The sequence below is a fragment of the Macrobrachium rosenbergii genome, chromosome 22, assembly GCF_040412425.1.
Source record: "Macrobrachium rosenbergii isolate ZJJX-2024 chromosome 22, ASM4041242v1, whole genome shotgun sequence".
Taxonomy (NCBI): domain Eukaryota; kingdom Metazoa; phylum Arthropoda; class Malacostraca; order Decapoda; family Palaemonidae; genus Macrobrachium; species Macrobrachium rosenbergii.
In genome coordinates, this window is record NC_089762.1 from 15,142,743 (window position 1) to 15,160,242 (window position 17,500).

The following is a 17,500-nucleotide window of genomic DNA, read 5'->3' on the forward strand; positions in this document are numbered from 1 at the left end:
GAGCAATTTATTTGATTACAGAAGCAGAGATTGTAAAAAATCAAAGGGATTAAAGTGGGAACTTAAATAAACAAAAACACGTCATAGTGGATATGGACCCAAAGAATTTTGAGAAAATCGTAAATCTCTGCTTCTGTAAGTAGATGAACTGCTAATTTTTCAGATATATCAAAAAGTGGCTGCTGAAGCGCAGGAGCCTGTGTCAGATTCCTACCTGGTTCCTGGTTGCTGAGCACTCACTCCACAAACACAGTTGTGGGCACACTACACTATTCGTGTAAGGTGCAGTCTTATTCCCTTATGTTTTCTTTTTTTCTTTTACAATCTCTGCTTCTGTAATTAGATAAACTGCTCATTTTTAGCAAATATACTTCTGTGTCAGGTATGTCGAAAGAAGAAATTGAAAATAGGAAAGAAAACTTAAACACACAAGGGAGCAGTGAGTTTGGACCCTTAAACTGTAGGATTACCACCTAACATTCTCATAACCAAGATTTAAGCTGTGGGGCTGTACCCTGATTAGGCTGGGGTGGGAGGGGAGAAATGGTAGGCTGTTAGTTTACTTTAAATACCAGTATTGAGGCTTTATACTGTGGGCTTGAATCTCCTTAATATTTTTAATATGAAAATTACACTGAAATCTATTGTAAATTTCCTGTTGCCAAGATATTTACTATCTACTGTTCATGTTTTAACATTCATTCATTTCCTTCCAGCAATTTGGCATTATTATGTTTTCTGGAATTACATTGTCTAGTAGTACTGTATTGGGAGTAGAGTTTCAGCTGAGCGATCTAAAATACCTTAGAAGAAATTCTCACGTGGGTCTTAGTCAGTGCTACCGAACACTTAGCACATTGACCAACTCTTGTCGAAATAGCTCTCGTCCATTTCAACTACATGGCCAGCCCCACTGTTAGCACCACTGTTATAAGAATTTCTGAGCAAACGTTTCAGCAGAAGTTGTACCAATCAACCTTGGTATGCCAACCAGAATTGGCAAAAGTCCCAATCAGAAATTACTAGGACCATTATTTACAAAGAAAATAATTTTTGTTCATGAGACTTACCTGTCAGATATATATATAGCTGTATTCTCCGAAGGGACCGACAGAAATTCAAAAACTTACGGCACACGCAGTGGGGCCAGGTGGTTAGTACCCATTCCGCTGCTGGGAGGCGGGTATCAGAACCATTCCCATTTTCTATTCAGATTTTCTCTGTTGCCGTTATTGTCAACACCTGTTGTCAATACCTCCGTCGTTGGATTTCGAAAACTTTTCCACTTGAGTATTCTGATTGTCTTTTGGTTTTTGACTTTGGATTTGTGGATAGGCATACGCTTTTGTGGAATGTTTTGATTTTGGTTTTGGCTTTTCTTTGAACACTATGTCTGGTTCTAGTTCTGCTAGTTTCAGGGTGTGTGTTGTGAAGGAGTGTAAGGTGAGGCTACTGAAAGCTTCGGTAGACCCTCACACAGCATGCATGAGTTGTAGAGGGCAAGTCTGTTTGTTGGATGATCGCTGCAAGGAGTGTGAGTCTTTGCCTGTTTCCGATTGGAAGGTTTACGACTCTTATGTACGCAATTTAGAGCGTGACCGTATCAGGAGGTCTTCCTCCAGGAGTGTGTCTGCTGATGGGAGTCAGGGTATTAATTTGTCACCTGTTAACCCTCCTAATGCTTCACCTTTCCCTGTAGTGTCGCCTTCGGACCCTGTGATTGCGTCTGCGGAAGGTAATGCCCTTGCGCAGATTTTGAACTCCATTTGTGCTTTGGAGTCGAAAGTGCTGGAGATTGAGAGTGTAGTGAAGTGCAGTGATCCCCCTAGTGTTGTGGAGGGCGCGTCAGATCGGCCCTATAATGCCTCTAGGCCTGGACCTCTGCCGAACTCCCAGGACTCAGGGAGTGGGCATGTCGAAAGCCGCAAGAGGGTTACGGGGACCCCCCGCCGATCTGGCGTCCCTTTGGCAGGCCATGTTGTCGTTTCCCAGGCTGCCAAGGATCGTGCTCGCGCACACGTCCTTAAGGATTGCTTCTCGTCCTCTGAGGCGCCCTCTCCACGCAAGGGGTCATGTTCTCGGGTGGACTCTCGAGCTTTCAGGAGAAGCTTCGCAGAGGAGGACGCTTCTCCTCCTCTTTCTCGAGCACTCGTTTCTTCTCCTGAGTGGTTACACGAGTTGCCGCCGCAGAAGAGGACCAGGACTTCTTCCGAGGAGGACATTTTTGAGCGTCCCAGTCGCCCCAAGAAGAGAGCTGTCGTCGCCCATGGTAGAAGGAGGAGGACGTCCCCTTCCCCCTCTTCTTCTCATAAGAGCAGCCCTTCTCCTGAGAGGGAGTCTTCTCCTTCGAAGCATCTTCTCCAGAACATGCAGCGGCAGTTGGCTTCCCTTCTTGCTGCAAAGGAGTCTGAACCTCGTAGGCGCCGCAAGGATTTGACGCTGCCCGTTAAGAGGTCTAAGAGGTCTCCCTCTCCTGCTCTTCGTTCGTCTCTCTCTCCTGCGAGTTCTCCTGGTCGCCCTCATCGTTCGTCGGATCGTCGGGTTTCCTTGCCTCGTCGTGACGCTCCTCAGGCTGCTGATCCTGACTTTTCTCTTGCTGGTCAGGACGCCCCTCTTGCAGCTCGGCAAGACGCTCGAAGGGATTCGCGGCAAGACGTTCGGCATGACGCTCGTCTGGCTTCTCATCACGCTCTTCAGGACGCTCGGCAAGACGCTTCTCTCCCCTCTCGTCTAGACTCTCTTCAGGACGCTCGTCAGGACGCTCGGCAGGACGCCTCTGTGCGGGACGCTCCAGTTTTCTTCTGCTCCTTCGCGCAAGAAGAGGTCTCTTTTCCGGATCGGAAGGCTCTCCTGTCGCTGCCGTCGAAGAGGGAGAGTTGTCTCATGAGTCGGACTCTGCAGAGCAGGAACAGCCCCCTTTGTCGTCTTCATCGGACTATCAGGTTTTGGCCAGTATGCTGAAGGAATTATTTCCTGATAAATTTCAACCTTCTGCTCCTCTCTCTCCCCCTTCGCAGTTAGCTTCGTCGAAGGTGAGGAAATCGCCCGGCTTCCTTCAGATGAAGACATCGCTCGCTACCAAAAAAGCCTTCAAGAAAGTCAATTCGTGGATGGAAGATCGGAAAACTCAAGGCAAATCTTCCTTTGCCCTACCTCCGTCTAGATTGTGCGGGAAGGCTGGGATATGGTACGAGACTGGAGAAGAAATTGGCTCCAGAGTCCCTTCTTCTTCCCAAGGCGACTTCGCGAGTCTCGTCGATGCTTCAAGGAGGGCCCTCCTTTCTTCAGCTAAGGTGACCTGGACGCTTTCGGAGACTGACCATCATCTTGAAGGCCTTTTTAGGACTATGGAGGTCTTCAACTTTTTAGATTGGTGCTTGGGGGCCTTGGACTTGAGGACTCGGAGTCCAGACTCTATCTCTCTGGGGGAGCTGTCCAGTGTGCTGTCGTGCATGGACAAGGCCGTCAGAGATGGCGCGGATGAACTGGCTGCTCACTTTGGTACGACCCTCTTGAAGAAGAGGGCTTTATACTGCAATTTTGCAGCAAAGTCGGTTTCTCCTGTGCAGAGGGCGGAATTGCTTTTCGCCCCTCTTTCTAGGCATCTCTTCCCCCAGCCGCTAGTCAAGGATCTCTCCTCCAGCCTTAAGGAGAAGGCTACACAAGACCTCCTCGCGCAGTCTTCCAGACGTCTTAATGTCCCGTCTACGTCTTCTCAGGGACTAGCCGCCAAGAGGCAGAAGCCCTTTCGTGGCAAAGCTTCCTCCTCAAAATCCTTTCCTCGAGGAAGAGGCCTCTCCAGAGGCGGAGCCCCTTCTAACCCAAGGGGCAAGAAATGACTCACCAGACCTCCAGACACCAGTAGGAGCCAGGCTTCTTTTGTTTTCGGAAGCCTGGAGAGTAAGAGGGGCGGACTCCTGGTCCCTCAGTGTAATCGGGAAAGGTTACAGGATCCCGTTCCTCAAATTTCCCCCCCCTGTCCTCAACTCCCAGGGATCTGTCGCCCTCTTACCGCCCAGAGAAGCAACAGATTCTTTTCGATCTGCTCGAACAGATGCTTGAGAAGAGAGCCATAGAGCAAGTCCTGGATTTGGAGTCTCCAGGATTCTACAATCGTCTCTTTTTGGTTCCAAAACAGTCAGGGGGTTGGAGACCAGTCCTGGATGTCAGCAGACTGAACCATTTTGTCGTCAAGGAGAAGTTCAAGATGGAGACGTCTCAGTCAGTTTTAAGTGTGTTAAGACCAGGCAATTGGATGGTCTCGCTAGATCTCCAGGACGCCTATTTTCATGTCCCCATTTATCCTCGGTTGAGGAAGTTTTGAGGTTTGTCCTGGGGGGACGAGTGTACCAGTTCAGAGCTCTGTGTTTTGAACTGAGCACGGCTCCTATGGTTTTCACAGTCCTGATGAGGAACGCGTTGCCGGTGGCTTCACCTAGCGGGCATAAGGATCTCGCTCTATGTAGGCGACTGGCTCATTCGAGCCGTCGAAAGAAAGGTGTCTGGAGGACTTGCATTCAACGTTGGAGCTGACGAAGTCCCTGGGACTTCTAGTGAATTTCGAGAAGTCATCTGATCCCTTCTCAGTCCATTGTTTACCTGGCTTTTCGGGCCTTTTCCATCCCAGGAACGTCAGCAGCACTGCTTCGAAAAGTTTCGGCCTTCCTGGGAAAGAAACATGCTTTCGGTGAGGGAATGGATGAGTCTGCTGGGGACCATTTCATCGCTGGAGAAGTTTGTTTCCCTGGGAGGTTGCATCTCAGACCCCTCCAGTTTTTTCCTTGCGGACAACTGGAGGAACAAGGAGGATCTAGAGGAGACTCTCAAGATCTCTCGCTGCCAAGGACCATCTAAGGTGGTGGCTCGATCCCGCAAAATTGGCAGAAGGGTTTTCTCTCTCTCTTCAGAACCCGACCTAGTGTTGTTTTCCGACGCGTCCCACGTCGGGATGGGGAGCAACACTGTGGGGGAGGAAGTGTCAGGCACCTGGAAGGGGGAACAGGTGTCCTGGCACATCAATCTAAAAGAAGCACATCAATCTAAAAGAACTGGGAGCGATTCTCTTAGCTCTTCAGTTCTTTGAAAATCAAGTTGTAGGCTGGGTGGTTCAGATCAACTCGGACAACACCACAGCCCTGGCGTACCTCAAGAAACAAGGAGGTACTCATTCTCAGTCCCTGTTCCTGATTGCAAAAGAGATCCTGTTGTGGGCCTATTCTCGACAAGTTCACGCTTCTCTGCGTTTCGTAGCAGGGTCAAAAACGAGCGCGCGGACCTTCTCAGTCGGCAGCGTCGACTTCTTCCGACAGAGTGGACTCTGCATGCAGAGGTGTGTCAGGAGCTTTGGAAGCTTTGGGGGCGTCCCCTGGTGGACCTCTTTGCAACGTCAAGGACGACAAGGCTGCCTCTGTACTGCTCTCCCGTGCTCGACCCGGGGGCAGTAGCAGTAGATGCCCTCCTTTGGGACTGGAAGGGTCTGGACCTGTATGCCTTTCCCCCTTTCAAGATCCTGGGGGAAGTCATCAGGAAGTTTGTGGCCTCAGAAGGGGCGAGGATGACATTAATCACCCCCTTTTGGCCCTCAGCGGAGTGGTTCACAGAGGTCATGACATTCTTAGTGGACTTCCCAAGCACACTTCCCATGAGAATAGATCTTCTCAGACAACCCCACTTCGAGAGGTACCACAAAAACCTTCCTGCTCTGAGTCTGACTGCATTCAGACTATCGAAAAGTTGGTCAGAGCGAGGGGTTTTTCAAGACCAGTGGCTAAGGCGATCGCCAACGCCAGGAGAGCCTCCTCCAATGCAGTGTACCAGTCGAAGTGGGTCATATTTAGGAAGTGGTGCAAGCTTAAGGGAATTTCCTCTACCACAACCTCTGTGTCCCAGATAGCCGACTTTCTGTTTTATTTGAGGAAGGAATTAAAGCTGGCAGTTACCACCATCAAGGTTACAGAAGCATGCTGTCAAAGCGGTTTTAGGCATAGAGGCCTCGACTTAACGGACAACAAAGACCTTCATGATCTTCTAAAGGTCGTTTGAGACTTCAAAGTAGCTCTCCTAAGTTTACTGTAAGTGGAATTTAGATGTTGTTTTAAAATTCCTTATGTCTAAAGATTCAAGCCTCTACATTCTGCATCCCTTCAGGGCGTATCCAGAAAAACTATTTTCCTAACTGCTCTGTGACGGTGAAGAGAGTTAGTGAACTTCGGAAGCTATCAGCAAGATTATAGGCTTTAGAGCCATGATGCGGTATGTTCTCTGAGCCCTATGTTTCTTGCAAAAAATGAAAACCCGTCTTCCCCTTGGCCCAGGTCCTTGAGTTAAGGGTTTGTGGAGACGTCACTGGACAAGAACCAGAGAGTACCCTGTGCCCTGTCAGGGCTCACGAAATTTTAACACAGAGGACCAGGATTGTCGAGGTCCTTCTAACAATCTGTTGTGCTCGGTTAAGAGGCCTGATATACCTCTTTCTAAGAATGCTCTGAAATTCTTTTTAGAAGCTTTTCGTATAGATGCCCATTCCAGTGTTCAAGACAAGGATTTGAGCCTTTTGAAAGTCAAGGCTCACGAAGTGAGAGCCATTGCTACCTCAGTGGCTTTCCAGAAAAACTTGTCTCTCAATGACATTCTGGGTGCCACTTTTTGGCGAAGCAATTCTGTGTTCGCTTCACACGTTACCTTACTGAAGTAAGGCGTCCTCACGAGAATTGCTGTGCTTCGTTTCCCATAAATATTTGATCTTGGGGGCAGAAAGCGACTCTCATCCTCTCCTATAGTTAATGGTTAGGTGTGTTTTTAAATTTAGTTATGGTGTTGTTTTTATGGTTGTTGGGTCGCCACCGGGGGTGGTCGTCCCAGTCCTTAGTTTATGTTATGACTTCATGACGTAACTAGGCTTGGTCAGGTGGTTGTTTCGTTTGTGGCTTGCCCTCCCCCAGTAAGGTCATATGGTCTAGTCACATTGTGGTCGCCCCGTTGACAGATCATCTAGAATTCACCAGCTTTATGGAAATTAACTACCCTGCTGGAGGCTCTAGTAAAGCAGAAGCAGACTTGGGTGACAGTAATCCGCAGTCAGCAATGCTAACAGGTAAGGAACCAGGCGTCAATCGCCTGCATATGTTTGTTCCTAAATCCTGTTCTGTCTCTTCCCACCTCAATGGTGGGATTCAGCTATAACATATATCTGACAGGTAAGTCTCATGAACAAAATGATATTTTTATATTAAAATAAACTTTGTTCATACTTACACAACTGCAGATATATATCTGTGCCCACCCTCCTCCCCTCAGGGAACCCAGTAGCTCTAGAAAATCTGAATAGAACATGGGAATGGTTTCCTGATACCATGCCTCCAGCGGCGGGAATGGAGTACTAACCTGGCCCCACTGCGGTATTACCGTAAGTTTTAGTTTCTGTTGGTCCCTTGGATACAGCTATATATATATCTGCTCAGGTAAAGTATGAACAAACTTTATTTTATTATAAAATATCATTTTTAATTTCCGTAAATGATAATTTAGGTGGTTTGATGGAGGAATCTTTTCTTGACAGTTTTTTTTTTTTTTCAAACCTTTGAGTTCATGCAACACCCAAAATACAGTGGATTACCATTGCACCACAGACTGCCATGAATAAGCAGTGCATCCTGAAAGCTACCATGTGCATTTTGAGTTTTTCCTCAATATTGGTGACAAGTAATACTTTCTTCCAACTTGGGGTCATGGATGTCACTAACCTATTGGCATGAAATGAAGAAGCCATTCAGCAAACTCTTCAAAATTTAAAAAACCCGTATCCCTCACCTTGGCGATCAGTAAGTTATCTAATGTGTGTAACAAAAAACTAGGAACAGGTGGCCCACGGTATCATTACATCAAAAACGATCTTAGAAAAATTGCAGGTCATGTTACAAGAAAGTGAAATCTCTGACTGAACTTGGCCGGACATGTTTTTAAGAGGCTTAGAAACACTAAATAAGCTTGTATGTTGATTGAAAGACTATATCTGAGGTGCCCAGCTGCTGCGTGTCATTCTACGTACTTCATGCAGCGGGTCCTACCTGATTAGGGAGAGGGGTCCCATGCTTCCCCTTCATGTTCCCCCTGGACCTCCACCCAACTTAAGCACAAAGCTGTGGCAATGAGACATTTAATAGGCTAACTAAACAGTTGTGGCAGAAATTAATGTCAGATTGATAATAATATGAAACATCTATTCCATGCCAAATGCATAAACCATATTTGTTCTGAGCAGTATGCAGTCTTGGTGGTATAAGTGATCCAGGAATGATAAAAAATATTGAAGAACTTTATACATCAAAACTTGTTCAGATCATCTCTAAACATTGGAAAAATGTACTTTTCTAAGTGATATACAGCTTTGACTGGAATCCCAGTTTTTTGTGATATTGTTGATATTGCTTTTGGTCAGTCCAGAAGGGCTAGCCAACCCTCTACCCCAGCCAAGTCATGGGCCTAGCACCCTAGGTGAGGTTAAGATGCATCCCTGGGACATTCTTGATTGAGTGGAAGCCATGGCCAGGCTACATGTTTGTATGCAGATAGGCTGGTCCATGTATTTGCTACTTTATCCTATTCAGTAGTTGCTCTAAACTGCTCACAACTCATTTGAACTGTTTTGATTTCTATTTTTTATATTTCACACGCAAAACAAACTGTTACATCTTATACACCTCAGTATGTAGAGGCTTCTTTGTTCTTACAAAATTACAAAGTGTCTCTTATGTAGTAGTCCTCATCACAAGCGGGAAATGGTAGCTGAAGCATAATAACAAGTGATTAATTGGAGGCAGGCTGAGTAAGTTGGGGGGTTACTCCATTCATCTGCCATATGCCAGCAATTTTCTTCTGACTGTGGTCAACAGTAGACATCAGCTGCACTTTTTCTCAGTCTACATTGTCAAAGCTACAAGTATTGTAGGTGAATCCGGACTGTGATATGATTGTGAGATGGATGTTTCCAAAAAAATGGAGTGAGCACCATAGATGTGCAGTATGTGGTGGGTATGTCACCTGAATGTGGCTGTTGTATATCCTCCTTTGTAATCCTCATCAATTTTGTTCATTTTGCATTTAGACTTTCCCTGCAAGGAGTGTGCTGACTGGTGCTCTTCACAGTGGAAGAGGTTTGGCGAGACACACAAGAAGGCTAAAAGAAGTTTGCCTGTGTCTTTTGTGGGGGTGGAATGGTTGAGGGAATACTTTACCTTTGACACAGCAAAACTGCTTTGGTTTCTTCATGCCTCTCTCCGTGCCCCTCCTGCTTTGTCCAAGAGGGGTACACATGCTATTTGACAGTGATGATGTGTGCTTATGCACTTAGCTTTCCATAGTTGAGACTTTGGCAGATACTTGTAATGCATTCTCCTCTATTCCTGCTTCACCAGCTGTTTCAGCTGGTGCAGATTTGTTAGAGTAACTGCTAAGTATATGGATTTCTCTAGGTATCCCTGACCCTTCTGGACCAGTTAGCTTCAACTAAAGGGCCTGTTCGCTGTTCCTCTTATCAAGCACAATACCATTGAGCTTCCTGTCACCGTGATTTTGCCTGTGAGAGATACCCCTGGGCTATCAAACACAGGTGTTACTCCTAATTATCAAGTGGCTGCCATAACCTTGTCCTCTGCTGTAGTTATTAGGGAGTAAGATAAGAAATGCAAGCAACTTTTATCCTCTTCCTCCTTGTTTGCTGTCCCTTTTTTCTCCTGTAGAAAGAATTAGACCTCTCACAAGATTCCTCATCAGACTTTGCATGAATGTTTCCTTCTCTGAAGTTTAATGGCAAAATAGAAGTTCACAGTAGGCACGAATGGCACTTGAGTGCTCTGGGGATGCTTGTGACTCTTGTCTTCCCTCATCTTTCAAGATTTGAGGATTGCCCCAGACTCTTTTCTTGCCCATGATTTTTTGGAAGTACATAGAGAGGAGCTGATGTTAAGTTCTTGTCCTGCACGCACGTTCCCCCAGTTGTACTCTTGTAGACAGAGTGTTCATTTGTGACACATCCCTGCTTTACCATACCCACAGGTATTGTGGCAACTTGTAGCCTATATACATGGTTGTGCTGACACTCAGAATGCCCCTTGATCATCTAGGACCTTCAATGTGAGCTTGCACACAGAGAGAGAGAGAGAGAGAGAGTAAACAAATGAATTGGCGGGAAATAGCTGTTTTGTGATTTTGAGGGATTTTACCTTAACATAAAGTAGTTAGTTTACCATTGCATACCCGTTTTATATTAATGTATGAGTAAAATAATAATTTTGTACATGCAACTTACCCGTCAGATATATACTTAGCTATAGTCTCCGACGTTCCCGACAGAAATTCAAATTTCGCGGCACACGCGACAGGTAGGTCAGGTGATCTACCATACCCGCTGCTGGGTGGCGGGAATAGGAACCATTCTGTTTTTCATATCAGATTTTCTCTGTCGCTGGTTCCGGCAACATCTGTTGTTGGTTCCTTCTGCTTAGACTTTCATTTTTCGCTTGCTGAGGATTATTTTGGACTGACCTTTGGTGACGTATTGATCTTTGGCCGGCATACGCTTTTGTGGACTGTTTTGATTTGGCTTTGGTATTTTCTGTAAGAATGTCTGATCAGAGTGTTGCACCTGTGTTTCGTGTGTGTGTGTTAGGTCTGATTGTAAGGTGAGACTACCGAAAGCTTGGTAGATCCTCATACTGTGTGTTCGAGGTGTAGGGGAATGATTGCTCTATTGAGAACACGTGTGTTGAATGTGAGAATCTCACTGATCTGGAATGGAAGGCGTTGAACTCTTATATGCACGCAAGTTGGAGAAGGATAGAGTTAGGAAGGCTTCTTCTAGAAGCTCAAGTAGGTCTCTTTCTAAGGAGGTAGATTTAGAACCTAACACTCTTCCAGATTCGCCTGTCACTCCAGTTGTTTCAGCTCCTTCACCCTTCGCCGAACCTGTGGATTAGGTCCGGAGATGGCTGCAATGAATGCTACGATCCAAGATGCAGTTGCAGATGCGTGCTTTGGAGGAAAAGAAAGTGAGAAGTGATAGTGATGTGTGTAGTGTCCCCAGTGTAGTGGAGGGGGCGTCTGACCGGCTCCGCATTCGCTCCTAGGCTCAGACCTCTTCCAAACTCCCAGACCCAGTGGAGGAGGAATGTCGACAGCCGCAAGGGGGATGAAGAGCGCTCCCAACAGTCAGCGCCCTTCGGCAGCTCCTGTTGACGCTGGCGTCCCAGGCTGCCTTAGATCGCCGTAGAAAAGGGATCTTGAAGAAGTGTTTCGCCTTCTGCTTCTTCTTCTCCTAAGCGTGGTTGGAGTTCGGCTGAGAGTCTCGCCTTTGAAGAGGACCTGGAAGGCTCTTAGAGGAGACGATTGGATTCTAGCCCTGAGCGTTTCCCCTGAAGGTTCTCCTGTTGCAAAGAAGAGAACTCAAGATCTCCCTCCTCTTCTTCTGGTGGTCAGGAGTCCACCAAGCAGATCCTGGTAGGCCTCCAGGCTCAGCTCAGCTGCTCTTGCTGGCTCTTTATCAAAGAGCTCCTCTCGCCGGAAGGATGCCTCTCTTCCGATCAAGTCCTCCAAGAGACACTCTTCTCCCAGCAAGTCGTCTTCTGTGAAGCGTTCTTCTCCTGTTGCGCCCCTCCAGCAGCAGGCGCTCCTCCTTCCAGGCTCTCCCTCTCCTGGTAGGCACTCCTCTCCTTGCAGGCGCTCCTCTCCTGGTAGGCGCTCCCTCCTTCAGGCGCTCCTCTCCTGTTAGGCGCTCCTCTCCTGGTAGGCGCTCCTCTCCTGCAGGCGCTTCTCTCCTCGGCGCTCTTCGTCGGGCGGATAGCGCCTCTCCACCCAGGCGCCGCGCCCTCGTCGTCATCGGTCTTCTCCTGTTGGAGAGGCTTTCTCCACAGTCAAACGCCTGCTCATCAGTCTCGTTCTTCGCCTCGAAGTTCCTCTCCAGCCTCCCTCTCGCCTGTTAGGCGCCCCTCTCCCAGCAAGGGCTCCTCTTCCGATTCGAGCCTCTTCTCCTGTCAGGCGCCAGTCATCTTGCAGGCGCTTCTCTCCGGATCGTTGTTCTCCAGTGGACAAAGGCTCCTCTCCTTCTAGGCTCTTCTTCTGGCAAGTGCCCTTCTACTTCCAGACGTTCTCCTCCTCCTTCTGGCCTGGAGGCGTTATCGGAGGACGAATCCCCTAAGGATATCACCATTTCTGATTACAAGAGGTTGACAGCTTTACTGGTTCAGGAGTATGGAGATTCCCTCAAGCCTGCTTCTCCTCCTTCTCCTGGTTCCATGCTCTCGAGCACCAAGGCCTTGAAATCTTCCTCTTTAGTTAAGATGCGTCCTACGATCTCCCTGAAGAAAGCGCTTAAAGGCTTCGGAGAGTGGCTCTCTTCAAGAAGGATGCCGGCAAGACTGTCTTCTCCTTGCCTCCCCTCTAGGCTTTCGGGAAGAGCGGGAATGTGGTACGAGACTAAGGAACCGATGGGGTTAGCTCTCCCCTCTTCAGCTGGCTCAGACTTCTTCGCTTGTGGATTCTTCCAGAAGACTCTCCCTTAATTTGGCCAAGGCTTCTTGGGGACTTTGTGAATTGGATCATTTCCTCAAGGGCCTTTTCTGCGTGCTGGAAGTTTTTAACTTCATGGACTGGTCTCTAGGGGCCTTAGCTAAGAGGAGTCTTGAAGAGGACTCAGTCAGTATGGAGGACCTCAGCAGTGTGTTGTCTTGCTTGGACAAGGCTGTTAAGGACGGCTCTATGGAGATCGCTTCCTGTTCGGCACTGGCCTGCTTAAGAAGAGGTCAGTATTCAGTGCTTTCCTCTCCAAATCGGGTCTCTCCTATCCAGAGGTCTTCCTCTTGTGCTCCTTTGTCTAGCCATCTTTTCCCCGCAAGAGACTGTGAAGGAGGTCTCTCGTTCTTTGTCTGAGAAAGCTTCTCAGGATCTGCTGGCTCAGTCGTCAAGAGGATGAGACCTACTGCTCCACTTGCTAAGAAGGAGAAGACCCCTTTCAGGAGCCCTTTCAAGGATCCAGGTCTATCAGGAGGCGTAGGCCTGAAAGAAGATCTAGACCTTCAGGACTCCCTTCCAGGAAGTCCAAGTGAGAAGCAAGTCCTCCAGACTCCAGTAGGTGCCAGACTTCTAAAGTTCGCCAAGCCTGGGCACAGAAGGGGGCGGATTAATGGTCCCCTCTCTGTCTTGAGGAAGGGGTACCTCATTCCTTCAGGGAAACCTCCCTTGGCAACAACTCTGAGGAGTTATCGGCAGATACAAGGATCCTGTGCGGAGGCAAGCCCTTCTGCTGGCCGTCGAACAAATGCTAGAAAAGGCTGCCATAGAACCGGTGCAAGATCTTCACTCCCGGATTTTTACAACCGCTTTTTTCTTGTGCCAAAATCTTCGGGAGGGTGGAGACCGGTCTTGGACGTGAGCCCCCTGAACTCGTTGTCATCAAGAAGAAGTTCTCTATGGAGACGACGTCTTCAGTTCTGTCGTCTCTTCGTCAAGGAGATTGGATGGTGTCCCTGGACCTTCAGGATGCTTACTTCCACGTTCCCATCCATCCCTCCTCCAGGAAGTTCCTAATGTTCATGGTAGGCGGCAGAACTTTTCAGTTCAGGGCTCTGTGCTTCGGACTTTCCACAGCTCCCCAAGTGTTCACGACCATTCTCAGGAATGTAGCTCACTGGTTGCATTTGGAGGGGGTGAGGATTTCCTGTATCTCGACGACTGGCTAATCTCGGTCCAATTCGAAGAACCGTTGTCTGGAGGACCTTTCTCGACTTTTAAACCTGGTCCAGTCTCTAGGACTTCTTGTGAACCTCGAGAAGTCTCAGATGATTCCTCAGCAGGAAATTGTCTACCTGGGGATTCGGATGGATTCTTGGGTTTTCGAGCGTTTCTCCCTGGAAAGAAGGGAACGCTGCCTTCAAAAGGTGACAGACTTTCTAGAGAAAGACAGATGTTCAAGCGAGGGAATGGATGAGTCTGCTGGGGACCATTTCCTCGCTGGAACAGTTCTTTTCTCTAGGAAGGCTTCACCTCAGACCTCTACAGTTCTTCCTGAAAGAATCTTGGGATCGGAAGTCCCAAGAGTTGTCGGACTCCTTTCAGATCTCATGTCAAGTAAAGGAACATCTCCGTTGGTGGTTAGACCCACAGAAGCTGGGTCTAGGAATTCCTCTGCAACCGCCAACCCTCGCCTAGTGTTGTTCTCAGACGCGTCGGAGTCGGGTTGGGGAGCGACACTAGGCTCGGAAGAAGTGTCAGGCACCTGGGACCCGGATCAGAGGTCCTGGCACATCAACATGAAGGAGCTAGTAGCCATTCATCTAGCTCTTGCCTGATTCGAACTTCTGGTCAAGGGATCAGTAGTTCTTGTCAATTCAGACAACACCACAGCCCTGGCTTATATCAGGAAGCAAGGAGGGACTCACTCCTTCTCCCTGTACATTGCAGCAAGGAGCCTTCTGTTATGGGCGGGGGAGAGAAACATCGTTCTCCTCACCAGATTTGTTCAGGGAGAAAGGAATGTGAGAGCAGATCTGCTCAGCAGGAAAGACCAGGTTCTTCCCACGGAATGGTCTCTTCATCAAGAGGTTTCAGAAAGGCTGTGGTTCCTGTGGGGAGACCTCATATCGACCTCTTCGCCACCCATTGAACAAGAGGTTGAGAACTACTGCTCCCAATCTCGGACCCCAGAGCAGTAGCAACAGACGGCCTTCTCCTAGATTGGGACGGTCTAGACGGCTATGCTTTTCCCCGTTCAAGATTCTAGGGAGGTAATAAGAAAGTTCGTTTCTTCAAAGGGCACCAAGCTCACCCTGATCGCTCCCTTTTGGCCATCCCGGGACTGGTTCACAGAGGTACTGGAATGGATGATAGACTTTCCCAGGTCGCTCCCTCTCAGGGCGACAGATGTCAGACTCCAAGATTGGTAGAGCTTGGATCTGTATGCCTTCCTGCCCTTCAACGTGTTGAGGGAAGTCCTAAATAAGTTCTTGTCACACCCCAACGTCCTGATGACCCACATAGCTCTGTCCGGTCAGTGAAGGAGGGGTTCCCGGTTCTTCCTGTGCTGCGACAAATTAACTGTACTGTTTTCACTGATGGTGACTATGACATGATGTCTTGTGTTCCAAGACGTCTTTAACTTAAATACCAGACTTCCTCCCCTAGTTGAGGACCTCTAGAAGTCTCTCCGCTTCCTCCATTAAAGGATACCAAGCGAAGTTTATCTCGGTTTTTAAGCACAAAAGTAGGTACCTATGTCCAGCCAGGAACTTTATGACCTTATCAAACCATTTGACAGTTCAAAACAAAGAAGTCTGATCTGGTTTCATAGAGTTTAGATGTGATAAAAGGGACACAGATCTGTTATTATTTCCTCAAGATCCTCATTTGAAAGACATTCTTCCTTGTAGCTTTCACGTCTGCCAAACTAGTTAGCAATTGTAAGTTTTTGGCAGAAGCGTAGACTTCACAAAAGGGTTGCAGTCTGTTCTTTCACTTTGGGTCTTTCCTAGCCAAGAACGAAGATCCATCCAAGACCTGGCCCCCCTCCTTCCATTTTTAAAAGTTTAATAGAATTTGGGGCCTGGAGGATGAGCAAAGGGCTCTTTGCCCAGCCAGAATCTTAAGGTATATTCTGCAAGGTACCGTGAAAATTCAGAGGACCTTCTAACTACCATGGGTGTTCTGTCAAGAATTTTTCTCGCACCCTTCCGAAGAATGTCCTATCATTCTTCTTAGGAGACCTGTTCTCTGAGGTGCATTCTTGGATCCAGAGAGACATTTTGCCTGAAGTCCAAGCAGTCGCTCTCGACCGTTGTTCGATCTACCTCTTGGAGGTATGAGTGGATATTCTAAATGAAGTTGAAACAGTGTTTGAAAATTGCAGTACCCTAGGGCCATTATCAGTGGTTGGCATGGTATTAGGAAAGGAAGCATAAGAGAGATTTTTTCTCTTTTGTCTCTTCATCCTGACATAGGGTGTTGAGTGTTGGGGAGCCTGGGGTTACATGGTACCTGGAGTGCCCACCAGTCTTATGACTTGTGATCAGTATAGGTGACAAGTGTCATCTGATCGTTAGAATTATTGGTACTGCGCCCAGGGCAAGGGCATTCATTTGTTATACGTCTTGTGAGTGATCAGGCATATGCTCCGCTGCAAGACTTCCACTGATGCCCAGGCTCAACCGTTGTGCCACTATAGGTTAAGATGAGCACCAACCAGAGGCAGTATTCAACTGCAGTAGCTCTCTGACCAAGTGTGGTAATGACAAGCATTGTTCTCAATTCTGGCCGTCCTTTTTATTTCGAAGTCATTATGCTTAATGTTTTGTAGTAGAATATGTCTATTCATCCCACCTCCCTTTTCAGTGTGGGATTTGGGTAAGTAATTGGTAATTACTGAATCGGAGCCCTCCCTCCCTCCCCTCTTTTGGACATTTCGGCAAATCATAATGACACCTCTGACAAGTGTCGTTACCAACCAACCCATGTGGTGGAGCGGGCCTTGTCACCTATGATGCAATGAGAGCGCTGGTGTGATATTTTGAATCTAGGGTTTGCTGCACTAGTGAAATCTATAGCTAAGTAATTACTTGGTAAGTACAGTAAACACCCCGTATTCGCGGGGGATGCATACCACACCCCCTGCAAATAACTAAAATCCGCAAATACTTAAAACCCCTCTAAAAACACTTAGAACTGCCTATTTTGATAGTTTAAACACAAGAAAAACCCTCTAAAAATGCTTATACCTGAGTATTTTAATTCTCATTGAAAAATACCGCAAATGGGCGAATTTTCTGCGAATAATGGGTAGTCATTCCACAGAGAAATCTGTGAATACGTGAGTCCACGAATCGTGAGAATGCGAATACGGGGCGTTTACTATATATATAAAACTTTATTTTATTATAAAAATGTCATTTTCTGAGCATAACAAAAGCAAGTGGTTTGTACTGAAGAAATATAAACAGGAGTAAGCTCCATGATTTTTGCATTGGTGTCATTGTTTCATCATGGTATAACTTGATTTTTTTGAAATGAACCTTACCCCTCCATTATATAGCTTTTACTTCTGCACCAGCGGGAGTTCGACAGATTGAAAAAAAAAAACGAGAACACTCGGTTTTCTATGACTATCCTTCTTCTATCCATCTACTGCCCCCATCCCCCACCAGGGTAATAATAGGTACAAACACCCTTAGCCGGCAGTCTACCTCTGTCACTGGTTTCAATAGGAGTTCAGCGGATGCACTCAGTGTTTCTGTTTGTTTGTTCTTTTATTTTTTAATATTTGTTCGGCTGATCCTGTAAGGTAAAAGTTGCCTTAGTAGACATTATTCCAGTTTTATTGCCCTCATGATATGTTTTGCTGAGGGAAAAGTTGTGATTGGATAACCACAATATATGAATCATAATTGATTGTTAATGGAGAGATCCTGTTAGGTTGTAGAAACAACTATTGTATTGAGGATAATACCAGTAAGACTTAAGT

General features: G+C 47.2%; 1 protein-coding gene across 4 annotated transcripts in view; it reads left to right on the forward strand.

Moving 5' to 3' along the window:
• Atg3 (Autophagy-related protein 3) overlaps positions 1 to 17,500 on the forward strand; it is a 136,748-nt gene that overhangs the window by 1,051 nt on the left and 118,197 nt on the right. The window lies entirely within an intron of this gene.